The 15,668-nt window shown below is 39.6% G+C and overlaps 1 pseudogene; it reads left to right on the top strand.

The window, feature by feature from the left end:
- The first annotated feature begins 8,966 nt into the window (after positions 1-8,966).
- On the top strand, positions 8,967-12,598 carry LOC126410200 (ATP synthase subunit beta, chloroplastic-like; annotated as a pseudogene).
- Positions 12,599-15,668: the final 3,070 nt, after the last annotated feature.

Raw genomic sequence — 15,668 nt, 5'->3', positions numbered from 1 at the left:
AAAGTATAAAACAAGGTGAAATAGGCGAATAAGGTGAATAAGAGAACTAAAAAATAGAGGTTTTATTTGCACCTGTTTTTCTGTTATCAACAAGCTTTCTTCACATACAAAGAACTAGTCTAAAAGCATCTATTACTAAAACCACGTAAATGAGCCCTTTTGGACATAATGTATGTAACTTGAACCATGCAGAACTAAAACATTTCCAAACACTAATTTACCTTTGTAAGCGGATAGAGGCTGGATCAAATTCAGAGTGCAAACTGTTTATGTGCCTACATAGACTTGGATCATATAGAACACATGAAAATTGTTCTTCAAGAGCAAAACAAGAGATCCAATCATCAACAACGAAAAAACTATCTTGTCCAAAATTGCAAATAACTTATCGATATACATCATGAATATTTAGGATGTTTGGCCTTTCTTTTAATTTTTTATTAGTTAAATCAATCAAGGACCACATTACACCTACAAGCTTGTGTGTCGTATTTTCACTAATAAAAAGTAGTAAATAACAAGGAAGACATCGACCTATGATCGGTGTATGCACAAAATTGTGTATAGTCAACGTAAAACGAAGTCAGTCGTCATGTATCCAAAGAACATCAACTACCGGTCGGCAGCTCTCATTCGGCATTGTGTTGGAGCGACGGTGATTCAACTACCGGTCATCGACGAATCCTTAGAGGAGAAACCCAAAGCGAAGGACAAGGCTTCTGCTGGAAAGTCTAGGTATTGCCTCTTCTTTCTTTCTTCAAGCCGAGAAGGTCTGGATTTTGTCTCTTGTTCTTCATGATAGAGTTTGACGTTGCTTATGCCGGAATATTGAGTTCGACACTTCGATGGGGCTTTTATCGGAAAAGTAATGGTCCATGCCCTTATTTTTTTTCTTTCATTGCCTCTTGCTTTTCTGGTTCTTTACCTTTCTTTTTCATTTTTTTAAAGTTTTTCCTATTATCATTCTTGATTTGCAGCGATGTAGCATTCGTTTTAGTGACCATAGAGCCCTCATTGTCAGAGCAGTAGGTCCCTGACGGGACCTGCAAGTAAAGCTCGTTCACTTCCCTGGTACCCCCCTCCTTTTTTTAGTGCCATGGCATGTTCTTTCTTTTCACGGTAAGTTCGATGTAGATGGTTAAAGGTAATCATTCATTCTTTACCTGCAAAATAAATTTACTTGGGTAGTAGATGAAGAAGTGGCAGTCTTATCTTTGACCAGAAGTTCGAGTCGAGTGAGCACTTCAACAGAAAATGGAAATACGGACTGACTTCCAATGGGTACCTTTGTGAACATTGAAATGCTCGGCATTGCTCTTGCCTGATGCAGGCTTGACACTAGACTTGTCGCCTCTGTTTATTCACAAATTTACTATTTGATGGGTACCCGATGAGCTTGCAGCATCGATCCTTTGTGTGTCCATTAAGTCGACAGTTTGTGCAACATAAGGAGGACCCTTGTTTAGTATTAAAGAAAACCCGACCAACATGATCAACCGTAGAAGTACAGATCCTAGCTTCTGATTGTTTTTCTTCTTTGCAAATGAGTACATAGACTTTGTTAATTGAGGGCAGAGGATCGTGCAACAAATCTGTCCTCTAATCATACTATATGATTCATCTAAACAAATGAAAAATGGAATCACTTTACCCTCTTGAAATTTTCCCGTCATAGATTTTAAGGCACCACATGAACACATTGAAAGAACATCACAAGAATCCAATTCTTCCCCAAATGTTTTCAGTCCAGTGCAGTATGCAGCAACTGCCATTGTATCTTGTGTTAGCCTACAAATAGCATATTTCAGTTGGTTTTTCCTTACTCCTAGTCTTTGGGTATATCTCTCTTTCAGTTCAACCCAAACGTCTCTAGTAGTGGAAACATACGTAAGCCCATTTGCTAATTTTTGGACAGCGAATTGATGATCCGTGAAAGGACCATCATATTACAACGACCCCACAAGATATATTAAGGAGACAATGAAAAAGAGCAAGAAGATTGCCGTCAACAAATACATACTTGATTTTGGCTACTGAGGCCATCATCATAGAGTGGCTCCAAGTGGCACAGTTCTCCTCTATCGATGGCTTGGACACCAAGATAGCACCAAAATTGTCACTGGTGGTTATGGAAAGGATTCATAAAATATTGATTCAGCTCAGTATGCATCTCATGACCAGACCCAACACCTAAAGAATTGTCATGAACCTCCATCACAACCCTTGTAAAAAAAAAAAGAAGTCAAAATCAAGCATTGTAAAACTTCATGATCAGGCGCCCTAATTCTCTGATACCATGTAACGTAATAGAGCAGCTATATAGAAACAGAGAAAAGCAAAGTAATAGGAAGGTTGCGTGAGAGAGATGAGAGGCAATAATTGGGCTTTTCTATTATTACTTGATCAAATAAAATGACTTTATATACAAGAAAGGAAGAAAGAGGTCATACGGTTAACAATTAGCCAATGAGGGCTTAGCCCCAGAAAGCTCTGAATGAATAAAATGTCTTCAGCTCCTTGGTAATTATTCTGTCACCATACAAATAGATAAAACATAAGCTGGATGTTAAAATTGCTACAAATTCCTTATCATTTTAACAATCCACAATTGCCTTTGTCATATTTTGATTTTCATGCCTTCCCGTCTGCTCCCATATGCACTTCCCTCCATATTTATCTAGCTAGTGGGCAAGTAATGAGAACATGGTCCACATCCTCCACCACATTTTTGCAGAACTTACATATAAAAGCCATAGATATATCATGATGTTGTAGCCTAGCTTGGGTGAGCCGTTACTTTGCACAAGTCATATACATCACCCAACTAGCTCTCAGGTGGCACAGTCCTTCAAATCTACTCTTTCCACTTCTCACCTGCCTTTTTCTTACATATGATTTTGATAGATCTATAGTCATTAAGTTGTTCCATTAAAGATTACAGTTGGTAATAATAGCAGTCATCTTCTCAGGAGTATCATCCCATCCTTGACATGCAATATTATATGTGATGTTATGGATCGCATGCATTGCATTGAATTTTCAACTCAATTTCATAAAACTTATTTTATATATTAAGCTACTTCAACATCATATCATGTCATGACTCCAATCTTCTAGCTAGAAGGATTTCTTTCTCCCATTCCCTAAATAACATCATGTGATATATTTAATCTTCCTCTATCACCAAAACAGGCTTGCCGAAGTCTAACAATTGCCAACCTTGTGTTTTTCCATCCAAAATGAATTTTTATTTATGTACTTCCTCTATCACGAGCCGACTCTTTCGAACCGTGCGGCATGACAAACTCTCGCCAGTAAGCCGCAAGGCCTTTTCGAAAACACAAGACACAAAATGTACAAAGAGTGTGGAAAGAAAACTCGCAATATATTCACTTAAACAATTGAGTACATTAAGAGGGAAAGCAAGTAAGCTTTTACACTTTACTTACAAAGGATGGTCGAAGCTGCTTATAGAATTCCCATGCTGACCATCCAAAACAAGGAATCCCAATCATACACTTGGGGCCGTTTTGGGAGGGTGCTCCGACACAGGTGAACATTCGAGGTTACACCAAGACTCAACATAAACAAAACAAATACAGCAAAAGCAAATGACGACTATACAGACACGACACAAGGGAACAGGCTCCCCCCTTCAAATCATGTGTCGTCCTCGGCGCTAGCAGCTTCATGGTAGATCCTGACTTCTTCTGGATGACTTTGCTTTAAACAGAAGGCATATTCTCATGTTGGTTGGTCTTCGTCTACCCACCTAACCAAGTATCGCTTTGGTTCACCAAGGTAGTTAACTTTGTGTCGAATGATCTGGTCTAACTGTCGGTCGGTGGCCCTCCGGGTCGAAGGAGCTCATTGCAAGATTGGTTCTCACTGCGACTGGCTTCTCTCCGGGTCTTCAGCGACGACATAGAAGGGCTTGAGGTTGCAGACGTGAAACACTGAATGCACTTTGAAGTCTGGCGGCAGATCAAACTTGTATGCCAGCTTCCCAATCCTCTTGACCACAGTAAATGTCCCTTCATACTTTCAGATCAATGCTCGGTGTCGTCCATGGAAGATACCGAGCGGTCTGGATAAAGCTTGATGAGAACTTGGTCTCCCACTTGAAATTCGGTGTCAGCCCATTTCTTATCTTCTTGGCGGCCTTGTGCAAGAATGCCTTGGCTATCTCCGTTTGTTCCTGCCAGTCCCTGACGAACTAGTAGGCGAAGCTGGGTCTTCCCTTCTCTTGGGCAGCAACAGTGTGAGACATCAATGGTTGCTATCCCGTTGTTACTTCGAAGGGGATGTGGCCTGAAGACTCGCTCTTCTATAGGTTGTAACAGAATTGAGCCACATCGAACAACTTTACCAAGTTTTTTTGGTTGGCGCTGACAAAGTGACGCAGGTACTATTCCAACAAGGCATTGATGCGTTCGGTCTGGCCATCAGTTTACAGGTGGAAGCTTGTGGAAAACAACAAGTCTGAGCCAAGCAACCGAAACACTTCATGCCAAAACTTGCCTGTGAAGCGAGCATCGCGATCACTCACAACACTCTTCGGCACGCCCCATTACTTCACAATGTTTTTCACAAACATCTCCTCCGTTTTCTCCGTTGGGTTCTCCTTTGTAGTTGGGACGAACATGGCATACTTAGAAAACTTGTCCACAACAACAAAGATAGAGTTGTAGCCATCAACTCTAGGTAGACTCACAATGAAGTCCATGGAGATGCTCTCCCACGGACGCTCCAGAATAGGAAGAGGCTAAAGCAGGCCGACAGACTTCTGATTAGTCCCCTTGTCCTACTGACAGATAGGCAAGTCTTTACATACACCTCCAGATCGTCATGCATCTGGGGCCAATAGTATCTTCGTTCGAGAAGGGTCAGAGTCCGCTCCTAGCCTGGATGGCCAGCCCAAAGCGTATCATGGCACTCCCTTGGTAGCTCCCGCCGGAGATTGCCCCACTTCGGCACAAAAACACGTCCACCCTTGGTGAGGAGCAACCCATCTCGTAGCCAGAATCTTTGAGTCTTCCCCGCTTCAGCCAAGGCAACAAAGTGTTGGGCCACTGAGTCATGCTGCATCCCTTCACGAACCCGTTCGCACCCTCCAATTGAGCTTCGAAGGTCCTCACTCGAAAGGCTGCAAGTTCTACCTTTCTACTCAACGCATTCGCTACCACGTTGGTTTTACCAACCTTATACTCCAAAGCGAAATCAAACTCCGTCAAGAATTCCTGCCAATGAGCCTGCTTCAGAGTTAACTTATTCTGAGTCTTGAAGTAACTTGTGGCCACATTGTCCGTCTTGAAATGAACTCTGCCCCCAGTAGGTAGTGCTTCTATATGCGCAAGCAATGCACAATGGTGGTCATCTCTCGTTCATGCACTGTGTACCGCTTCTCAGGGTTCTTCAACTTCTGACTCTCATAGGCGATCAGATGACCGTCCTGCATTAGTACCCCACTAATGGCAAAATCTGAAGCGTCTGTGTGTACTTCGAAGGGCTTTGAATGATCTGGCAATCTGAGAACAAGCTCTTGTACAAAGGCACGCTTTAGGCCTTCAAATGCATCTTGGGCAAACTGAGTCCAAGTCCAGAATCTATTTTTTTTGAGCAAGTCAGTGAGGGGCGCCACAATCAATGAGTACCCCATGATAAACCGCCGATAGTAATTGGCTAACCCAAGAAAGGACCGCAATTCAAGCACATTTGAGGGCGGCTTCCAATCTTGGACAGCTTTCACTTTCTTCGAGTCCATTCGCAGTTGGCCATCTCCTACAATATGACCGAGAAAACTGATCTCTCGTTGGCCAAAGAGATACTTCTCCTTCTTCACATAGTGATCATTTTCTTTGAGTACCTAGAACACTGTCCTCAAGTGACTGACGTGCTACTCTAGGTCGCTGCTAAAGACCACAATATCATCAAGGTAGACTACCACAAACTTGTCAAGGTATGGGTAGAATAACTTGTTCATGAGAGTCGAGAAAGTCGCAGGGGCGTTCGTCAACCCGAATGGAATGACTAGGAACTCATACGCTCTATAGCGGGTGACGCAAGTGGTCTTTGGTTCATCACCTTCCACGATCTTGACCTGCCAGTAGCCAGAACGAAGGTCCAACTTTGAAAAGATCATCGCCTTGCCCAAGTGGTCGAACAAGTCCGCAATCAATGGTAGTGGATACTTGTTCTTCACCGTCACCTTGTTCAAAGCGCAGTAATGCACACAAAGTCTCTTGGAGCCATCGTGTTTCATCAGGAACAATACAGGGGCTCTGAATGGTGCCTTAGAGGGACAGATGATCCCTGACTCAAGCATGTCATCAAGCTGCTTCCGCAGCTCCTTCAATTCGGCTGGTCCCATTCTGTAGGGGACCATTGCTGGTGGCTTGGCTCCAGAAACCAAGTCAATCTCATAATCAACTTCACGCCTAGGAGGTAGACGTTTGGGCAGCTCGAGGGGCATCACTCCCTCGAACTGCTTCAAGACAGGGGCTAGCGCTGGGGGAATGACTCTCGGCTGAGGGTCATCTTCTTGTAGACGTACAGCCACAAGGAATGTTTGTTCCACATGACACACGCCCTTCTTCAGCTGCATTTCCGACAACGTCGACTGAGACTTGCTTCTGGTGGAGTGGCAGTGCACCGTATGAGACTGGTCCGCACCCATCAACGTCAATGTGTTGAACTTCGGCAACGTCATTGCATTATGGCCTCTAAGAAACTCCATCTCAAGAATCACCTTACATCCAGGGGTACTATGGAGAAGTTGGTGACTCCCGTCTAGCCTTCAATCTAAACCATTACACCCTTCGCTTCTCCTAGGATGGGCCTGACTTCAGAGTTCACCGTTTTGAGGGTCCTTTACTGTGGCACAGGCTTCAATCCCACTCGCTCCACCTCCTCTCTTAAGAGGAAGTTATGCGTTGCCCCTGAGTCTTACCATTGCAACAGTAGACATTCCATTTAGAGTGACGTCTAGGTACATCAGCTCCTTGTTCACCATACTGCTAGATACTACGCAACTTTGGATAACATTGATCGTCTGGGCGGCACCCATCCGTGTTCGCTCTTCTTCGGTCTCGCCTTCGGTGGCCCTCACGGCATTGGCCTGCCCGATAGGTCTCACAAGTTTCACGCAGACATGCGCCTGATGCTTTCCTTTAGAGACCCAACAAGTCACTTCCCTTGGTGGCCCAGTGTAGTCCTTGCGAAAGAAGGGTTTTCTCTCGGCTGGCTTTTGGGACGATGATTCATTTCTCGTGTCTCGCGGTTCCTCCTTCTTACCGCCGTGGTCGGACTTCTTCGTAGACTTGAAGGTATCAGTGTAGCTTTTGTATTGGGTATCGGCCAAGCGCTCAGCTGCCACATATGTTTGCTTCAAAGTCTCTGGATTCAATCTCTCCACGTCGGCTTGGGTCCAAGATTGGAGCCCTATGATGAACCAGTGAAATTTGTCTTTTTATGGCATCATAGGCACCTGTCTGCTTCAGGTTCGCAACCAACCGATAAGCATGTTTTTCAGCATCCACAGACATGAAATATCCCTTCAACTGCTTGCGAAAGTCGTTGAAGGTACGAATCGTGCAGTCCCCATTCTCAATGTCCAACATTTTCTCCTCCACCAAGCCACAACATCTCCCTCTAGCAACATCGTGCAGTCTTGATCTTCAAGTTATCTTCTACTATGTTCTGCAAGTCCAGATAGTAGACAAGTTGGAACAGAAAGTTGTCGATTGCCCTCGCATCCCGGCTACCACTGTACTTCACCGGACGTTGAACGTCGATCCTACTGGTCCTCTCTTGACTACTACTGGTTGAGTTAGTACGTAGCAGTCTCTAGTTTGAAGCCCCAAGTCCAGCGACTTCGTCTTGTAGAGTCTTCACCAAGTCAGAGGGTGATCGGTTCATGGCCACTGACTCGGCCCTCTGTTCCTGCATCAACTTCATCTCCTCCTTGAATTCCTCAAAGGTTTCGACAGCAAAGCCGATGACTTCCTCATGGGTGGCCACATCTGCGACCAACCGGTTCACCGTCTCTTCCAGGTCTCCCTTGTCATGGGCCGGGCTCGCCTCCTCTGGGCGGGCTGAAGCCGCTTACAGAATTCCCATGCCAACCATCCAAAACAAGGAATCCCAATCTTACACTTGGAGCTGTTTTGGGAGGGTGCTTCGACACAGGTGAATATTCGAGCTTACACCAAGACTCAATATAAACAAAGCAAATACATCAACTGCAAAGAATGACTATACAGACACAACACAAGGGAACATCCTCAATGACTAGTTTTTATCATCTCCATACACCCAAAATATATCCCAAGCACAGTGAAAGCATTCATTTCCACTATCCTGTGAATATTAACACCTCTATCCCTATATGGGTTGCATATTGTGTCTCATTCAATGAGATGAAATTGTTTCTCTTGAACATTAGATGCCTATATGAATCTGAACACATGCCCTCCAATTTGATCAATGTGCCCTTGGGGACTTTAAAAGCCACACAATGATAATTCACAATGATATGTCTTACACATCCTTTTTGTCAATCTATTGGTGGATAAATAACATCTAAATGACAAGATGGAAGGTTGCCATAATTTCATCGCAAAGAGGATGACCAGAATCCTTTTTCTTCTTTTACACATGGAAGAAAAAATGTTGGGGACTTGGAAGCATTAATTTTAAGTCTGTAAAAATTTATAAGGAATGAAAAACTTTTATGACTTCTTCAATATATTTCAACTGAGATGAAATTATTAATGATCATCTGTATACTAAGGGAGATGGAGCAATGAAGACCTCTCTCAATTATGGAAGTTAAAACTTTTTTATCTACTCTTTCAATTTCAATCAATCTATAAAATATTTCTACTACGCGTATGAAAATAATTGGAAAAGGAGGTCTTCTTGTTGTAGTCTCAGTTCCACCATGAATGTTGATAGATATAGAAACCATGGAAGTACATGTCATAATGCATTGGATCCAAGTGAAATGGAAACCAAGATAATTCATAGCATTGCTAATAAAAAGCCCCAATTGACTCTTTATATGTTTACTATGATCATGCTTAAGATCTTCTCTTAATTGAAATGAAAAAATTGTGTCTTTATTTCATTGATTCGAGTGAAGAAGAGAACAATAGCTGACAAGTGTTGGGTTTTCTATTTGGATACAGGATAGTACCAGGCATTGATTTTATCGTTGATAAGGTTAGTAACTAGTTAATTAAATGTTAGACAAAATAAGTATATATAATAGGCACCTCAAAAATAATCTCCTTCCTTCCTTTGAACTTTGAGGTGTATGTTTTATGTTTGAAATAGAAAGACAGGGATTTAATTAAGGTTGATCTTAGATTAAGACATACCTACAACAAGGAAATCCTTTGAAGCACTTTGGTACTACTTTTTGATCAGAATTAAATAAAGAATCACAACACGTGGAGTCATCTCATTATTTTCATATAAAATTAAAATACGGTGAACTAACTAACTGATCCATCAATTGTTGAAAGAGCGTAACACACAAAAATATATATTGGATCTTTTAAATAGCTTGAATCATTTGTATAATAATCAGTTTGATATGTTCCACCAAGAAGGTCTATAGTTCAAGTCAACATAGCCACATACCTATATAATATATTGTTTTATTGACACATACTTTTGTAGAATTTTGTGCCCATTTTATCATTTCATTAGCATTGCCCATGGTCAGTTGGGCCATATATAATATACATAAGATATTTCCATGTGTACAAGAGATCTCTAGAGACATCAACTTTAAAAAAAAATTGTTCCATCTAGTAGGCATTTTTCCAATATTGAATTAGATACAATTTATTCCTCTTTTACTACCCATGATGAAATAGTTATTGATGTGTGTTTGGTATACCTCATCGCTTGGATTTGTGGAAAAGAAAGCCAGACAAAAAATAAACACTTACATAGGTTTCAATGTTAAATTGTATTCATATAACTAGACTAGCAAAGTAAGTAGTTAAGTAGTCATTTTTTATTTGTACAATGCTCGTTTTTTTGTATATGAATCTACTCCAACTTCTCACCATTTGAATACTACCAATTTATACTTTATACAAGAAGCTTAGCGTCTTTTGGCCTTGGAAGTGTTATAAATTTTTAGACCTAGATTCATCGTCCTTTTTTAAAATACTGATAAAAATTTATTATCTCCAAAACAATGAATTGATCTTAATCTTACTTAATCAAAGAAGTGTACCGACATTTGTTCTCTCTTCTTTTTCTATCGGTATAGGTTTGATATATAGAATGAGAACCAATCATTTGATATTATGGGGATCATGTTGAATTAGGGTCTGGAAGAGAGAGAATCATTAACTTTATTATCCCTTAATCATACATAATGTGTTATTAGGGTATAAAGGGGAGGCAGCCTCTATAACAAAAGAGTCCACAAGAAACATAAAATGACAAAAAGAGGCTTAAACGAAATAAAATAACTTACACAACTTTTAAGTATACTTACTTAAAAGCGCCTAAAGCAAACATTATTTCTCAACAGATCACTTTGCTTATGATTTTATTATTTTAAAATATTTTCACTATCGGGCCATACTCCACCATGTGGGGATGTTTCAAAAAATTCCTTTTTTATTGCCCTAAAATCTAACTTCTTGGTCTTACTAGGGGTTCCTCCCGACAACTTAAGAACTAAGATTTCTCACAACAACTAAGGTCCACTCAACTTGGATTAGGCATGAATGAAACCTTTCTTAGAAATCATTCACAAAATTCTCAACTAATATAACTACTTAGAAATTTAATTTGTTTCACTAGTTCGCCACAGTATTTGATTCGTCATATGTATATTATTGTATATTGTTTCATACATATGATGCAACTGAACCCCTATTTTTCAAGTTCCTATCTGGTCTCCTTCTGTTTTTCTTTTCATTTTCTTTATCTATTTTATCAACTAAACAAACTAAATAATATGTGAAAAAATATGCATAATACAAAAGAAAAAGAAGATTGGACGGAAATAAAAAATAAAGAAGATCAACAATGAGAAATAAAGTGACTAATAAATCAAGTTGTGGTGGATTCCATACATTATATATATCCACATTTGTGTAATTTTAGATGTGATTGTTTCTCTTTCTAATAATATGTAAATGAAATACTTCCTCATGATCCTTATTTATCTACTTGTACTCAATATTTCAAATAAAGATTGGCTTCGACGGATTGGCAAACTTATTAATTGAATCAAATGAGTAAGCATTTGAATTAGATCAAGCACTAACTGCCATTTATTATTGAATTAACCAATTAACTTGCAATCAAACATTTTTGGTTCAATAATATAAACAAAAACTTTTGACATAATTCAGTTTTTTATGAGAATACATCCAAGTACTTTTAGTTTGGAGTTTCAACATTTGTGAAAAATTAGGGACTTGTCACTCAAAATCATTGGTCAAGTATTGGATATAACCTTTTCCCTAGGAAGATGCCTAATTCAACAGGTTAGAAAATTAATGTGACTTGTGAGGTACAACAATTATTAGGAAATAATCGATTTAGAGCTGCAACTATGAGTGTTACAGATCGGCTGGTCTTGACACCAAAGCTCATCTAAGTGCTCTAGGTAATGGAGACATTATGGGATGAATTTTCAATGTTCTTCGAGAGCTTCATGATCATGTAGGTGTTGTAGTTACTCACACAAAATCTCCTATTCATAGACCTGCACCCTCTTTTACACAAATAAATATAAGTTATAAATTTTTTAAACATGCATTAAAGTGGTGGATCTTTTAGTGCTTTATTAGCATGGGGAAATCAAACTATTTGGGGAAGGTGGAGTGGGCAAAACAATACTCATCATGGAATTAGTCAACAACATTGCCAAATCTCATGAATATATATATATATATATATGTGTGTGTGTGTATTCAGTAGAATAGAAGAACACGCTCATGAAGGAAATAACCTTCACATGCAAATGAAAGAATCTAGGGTGGATAATGAAGAAAATATTACAAAATCTAAAGTAGCTATTATATGGCAGACAAATGAATTTTTGGGAGCTTGTATAATAGTTGATTCGGCTATCCTAACCATCACAAAATATATTTTTGTGATGTTAATGAACAATGCACACTTCTATTTATTGACAATATCTTTTGTTTCGTTCAAGAGGGGTCAGACATATCTACATTATTAGGTAGAATGCCTTCTGCTACGGGTTATCATCCTACCATTAATATAGAAATGTCTTTGATAGAAAGAATTACTTATATTGAAGATTGAAAAGGGATCTATTACTTCCATTCAAGAAGTTATTGTATCTGCAGATGATTTGATCGATCTTGCTCCTACTATGACATTTGCACATTTTAGATATTACTACCGTACTATCAAGAGGTTTAATAGTTGCCAAAGTCATATCTATCCAATAGTAGATAGTTTAGATTCAATATTAGCTATGCTTGATAGTTTAGATTCAATATTAGCTATGCTTCAACCTTGGATCGTTGGTGACAAATATTATGAAATTGCAATGTCACAAATAATTTCAGAACATCACAACTATTCTTGAACTCGATGAATTATTAGAAGAGAATCCTTTAACCATACCAAGACACAAAAATTGAATGTTTCTCATCACAACTTTTCTTCGTAGCAGAAGTATTGATTGGTTTCGTAGGAAATATGTTGGTCTCACAAAAACAATTAGGGGGTTTCAACTAATCCTTTTCAGAGCATTAGAGTCTTCTCAAGTAGGTCTTTTATTTGGTAGGTAATATCAATGAAGCTTACAGATAACTTCAAGACATTATATCTACCCTTGAACTTGATGAATTTTCAAAAGAGAATCATTTAACCATAGCATGAGTGCAAAATTTGGATGTTTCTTATCACAACCCTTCTTTGTAATAGTAGTTACTGGTTCCCTAGGAAAATATGTTGGTCTCACAATAACAATGAAAGGGTTTCAACTAATCCTTTTCGGAGAATTAGTAGTTTTGTTGAGAAGGCTTTTATTTGATAGGCAATATCAAAGAAGCTACCATGATGACTATGAACTTAGAAGTAGAGAGCACATCAAAGAAATGACCCTAAATCTTTGTGTACTAACTCCTACTAGAATTATTTGATATTTAAAAGTGAAAGAAATTAATTTATCTACTAATAGTGGCCAAATCAAAATATTACCAACTACACCTCTATTGCCACAAACACTGATATTGGTATTTTAAGGACATGCCTTGATGACAAAATGGTTAACAATGGCTTTGATTGGTGGGTTGCTAGAATAGCCAATAATGAAATCACCATATTAGTAAATGATATGGAGAAAGGTAGTGACCTTGATCCACAAGACTATTGAAATATTTGACATTCTCCATGGAAGCAAGAATCTCGTTGGTATAAATGATGTGCTCCTATTTACTTCTTCCTTTGAAAAAAGCACCCCAAAGTTTTGTTCATTATGCAATTGAGAATGTGCTAGATAATTACACAATTCTAGAGGTCTGAATTGGCTCCATTCCATTTCACCAGTTTGTGTAGAAACTAGCACAATAACAGTTCTATTGATCTTCTTGATAATTCTGCCCATTTTAAGGAACCCTTGAATTGCCAAACAGACCTTATCTTATATATTATGCTATAAATTTTTTAAAAATTCAGCAATGAAGCCATTCAATCTAGAAGCATTATTGAACTTACTAGCAAAGACAACCTTTTTAATTTCCCTTGCCATGACACAACTAGTAAGAGAGCATTTTCATGAAGCTCTACCTTCAAACCATTGTTCCCCAAGTAAGGAAGACTACCTAAAGGGCTGCCAACCATAAGGAGTTGGATGAAAAAAAAAACCTCACAGGCTTGCCTCATTACCCGAGTATCCTAAGATAACTCATTGTTAAACAAGAGGGACGTGATGCCATTTTTAGTTTAATGATGCAAACTATTACTGATGTATCTTTTGTATCCACTTCACTTCTCCTCCCTCAAGTTCTTGCGACATTCATTAGATAGGTAGCTCTCAAGGTTGCTATCAAGAGCAACACCCTGCTCCAACTCACTTTAAATGTAGTCAAGTTCAAGATGAATACCCTCTAGCCAAGAACAAAAGGGGCCATAATGAAAGTTATTTCATCTTTGAGGTTGCGACAAGTTTCTTCCAACTTCCTTATGAGGCAGGTCATCAAACAACCATTGCAAGACATGCTGCAATTGTTCAGCATTATATTCTCATAGTCTGACTATCTTGTATAGAAGTTGAAAAGTCTAAAAATGTCTATGTCGTCCCACTGAAAGGTTTTTTTTTTTTTGAGGGTAAGTAGTTCATTCCACCGCCCCTAAGAGAGGCCACTGACCCCCCTGTGCCTGCCCCTAGGTTCGTAAACCACACTTCAGGACTTTTTATAGTCCAGAGGTAGAGCACACTGGGACACGACAGTGACCCCTCTAAGATTTAAACACGAGTCCTTAAAGGAAGTAGACCATCTTGCCGCCCAGTATGCTACCACCCCTTGGGATAACTGAAGGGTGTTTTTAGGTGCAATGATCACCATAAGTCTATGATCTGAAGGCCCTATCCAACCATTTGCTATTGACAAGTGCTCTATCAAGTGTGCATAATGTTGGGTTAGTGCTCCTTCTATTATTGGACCTTGTGAAAGGGCACTTGTTATCTGAAATCTCTATTAAGTTACAGTTATGGACACATTTATGAATGTTGCAACAAACCACAATAGAAGAATACTTGCCAATTTTTTGTTGGTCACATCTCACTGCATTAAAATCACCAATAATGGTTGAACGAAGTCAAGAACCATTGATGAGTTCTACAAGCTTTGAAAGACATCTATCCTTTTTGTTCCATAGCCAATGAGTTTAAATTCAACTCAAACGCTTTTTCCTACACATGCACAGTCAATCCAAAAACTATTCAAGGAAAGCTGATTCAATGTAACCATCATAGGGTCCCAGCCATCGAGAACGATCTCCATTCCTTCTAAATACCCATTGTTAGAGGCAAAGACATATTTCTCATTTGAGTGGAAAAGATTTAGTACTGATCTGTTTGCAACATCAAGTCAACAATGATAAAGATAGTGGATTTGTACTCTTGATGCAACACGCAAGATCTCATCTGGCAATGGATCTCACTAATCCACAAGTATTCTACACAAGAATCTTCATCACTCAATTGGATTGTTAGAGACCAAGCTCTAATCTTCTCCTTATACACAAGCTGAACCTTTCTTGGTTTAATAGTGACATGGTACTTCAACTCCCCTCACACACTTATCTCCATCAGATATTCTACTTGTAGTCTATGTCACCAGGGTGCAGCAACCCTGGTGACGCACCAGCGTCGACGCAACGCGGGTGCAGATTGGGGTGCGGGTGCGACCTAGATTCGCACCCAACCCGCACCCTATTGTTTTCATAATAGGGCGTAAGTTTCGTGTGGTTCACAACAGCCTTGCCGTCAGTGTGGGCAGCCTCCCGGAGGTTCTTGATAGACCAGACAATGGGGAACAGCATGCACAGCAGCAGATGACATCAACGAGTATGAAAACCTGCTTCCATGTGATCCAGTCCTGTGTGAATGGCCCGGTCTCATTGAGGACGATGTCTGCTATGTTGGCAAC

Source organism: Nymphaea colorata, chromosome 7 (genome assembly GCF_008831285.2).
Source record: "Nymphaea colorata isolate Beijing-Zhang1983 chromosome 7, ASM883128v2, whole genome shotgun sequence".
Taxonomy (NCBI): Eukaryota; Viridiplantae; Streptophyta; class Magnoliopsida; order Nymphaeales; family Nymphaeaceae; genus Nymphaea; species Nymphaea colorata.
The sequence above is the reverse complement of the archived record's forward strand: the minus strand, read 5'-3'. Positions and strand labels throughout refer to the sequence as shown.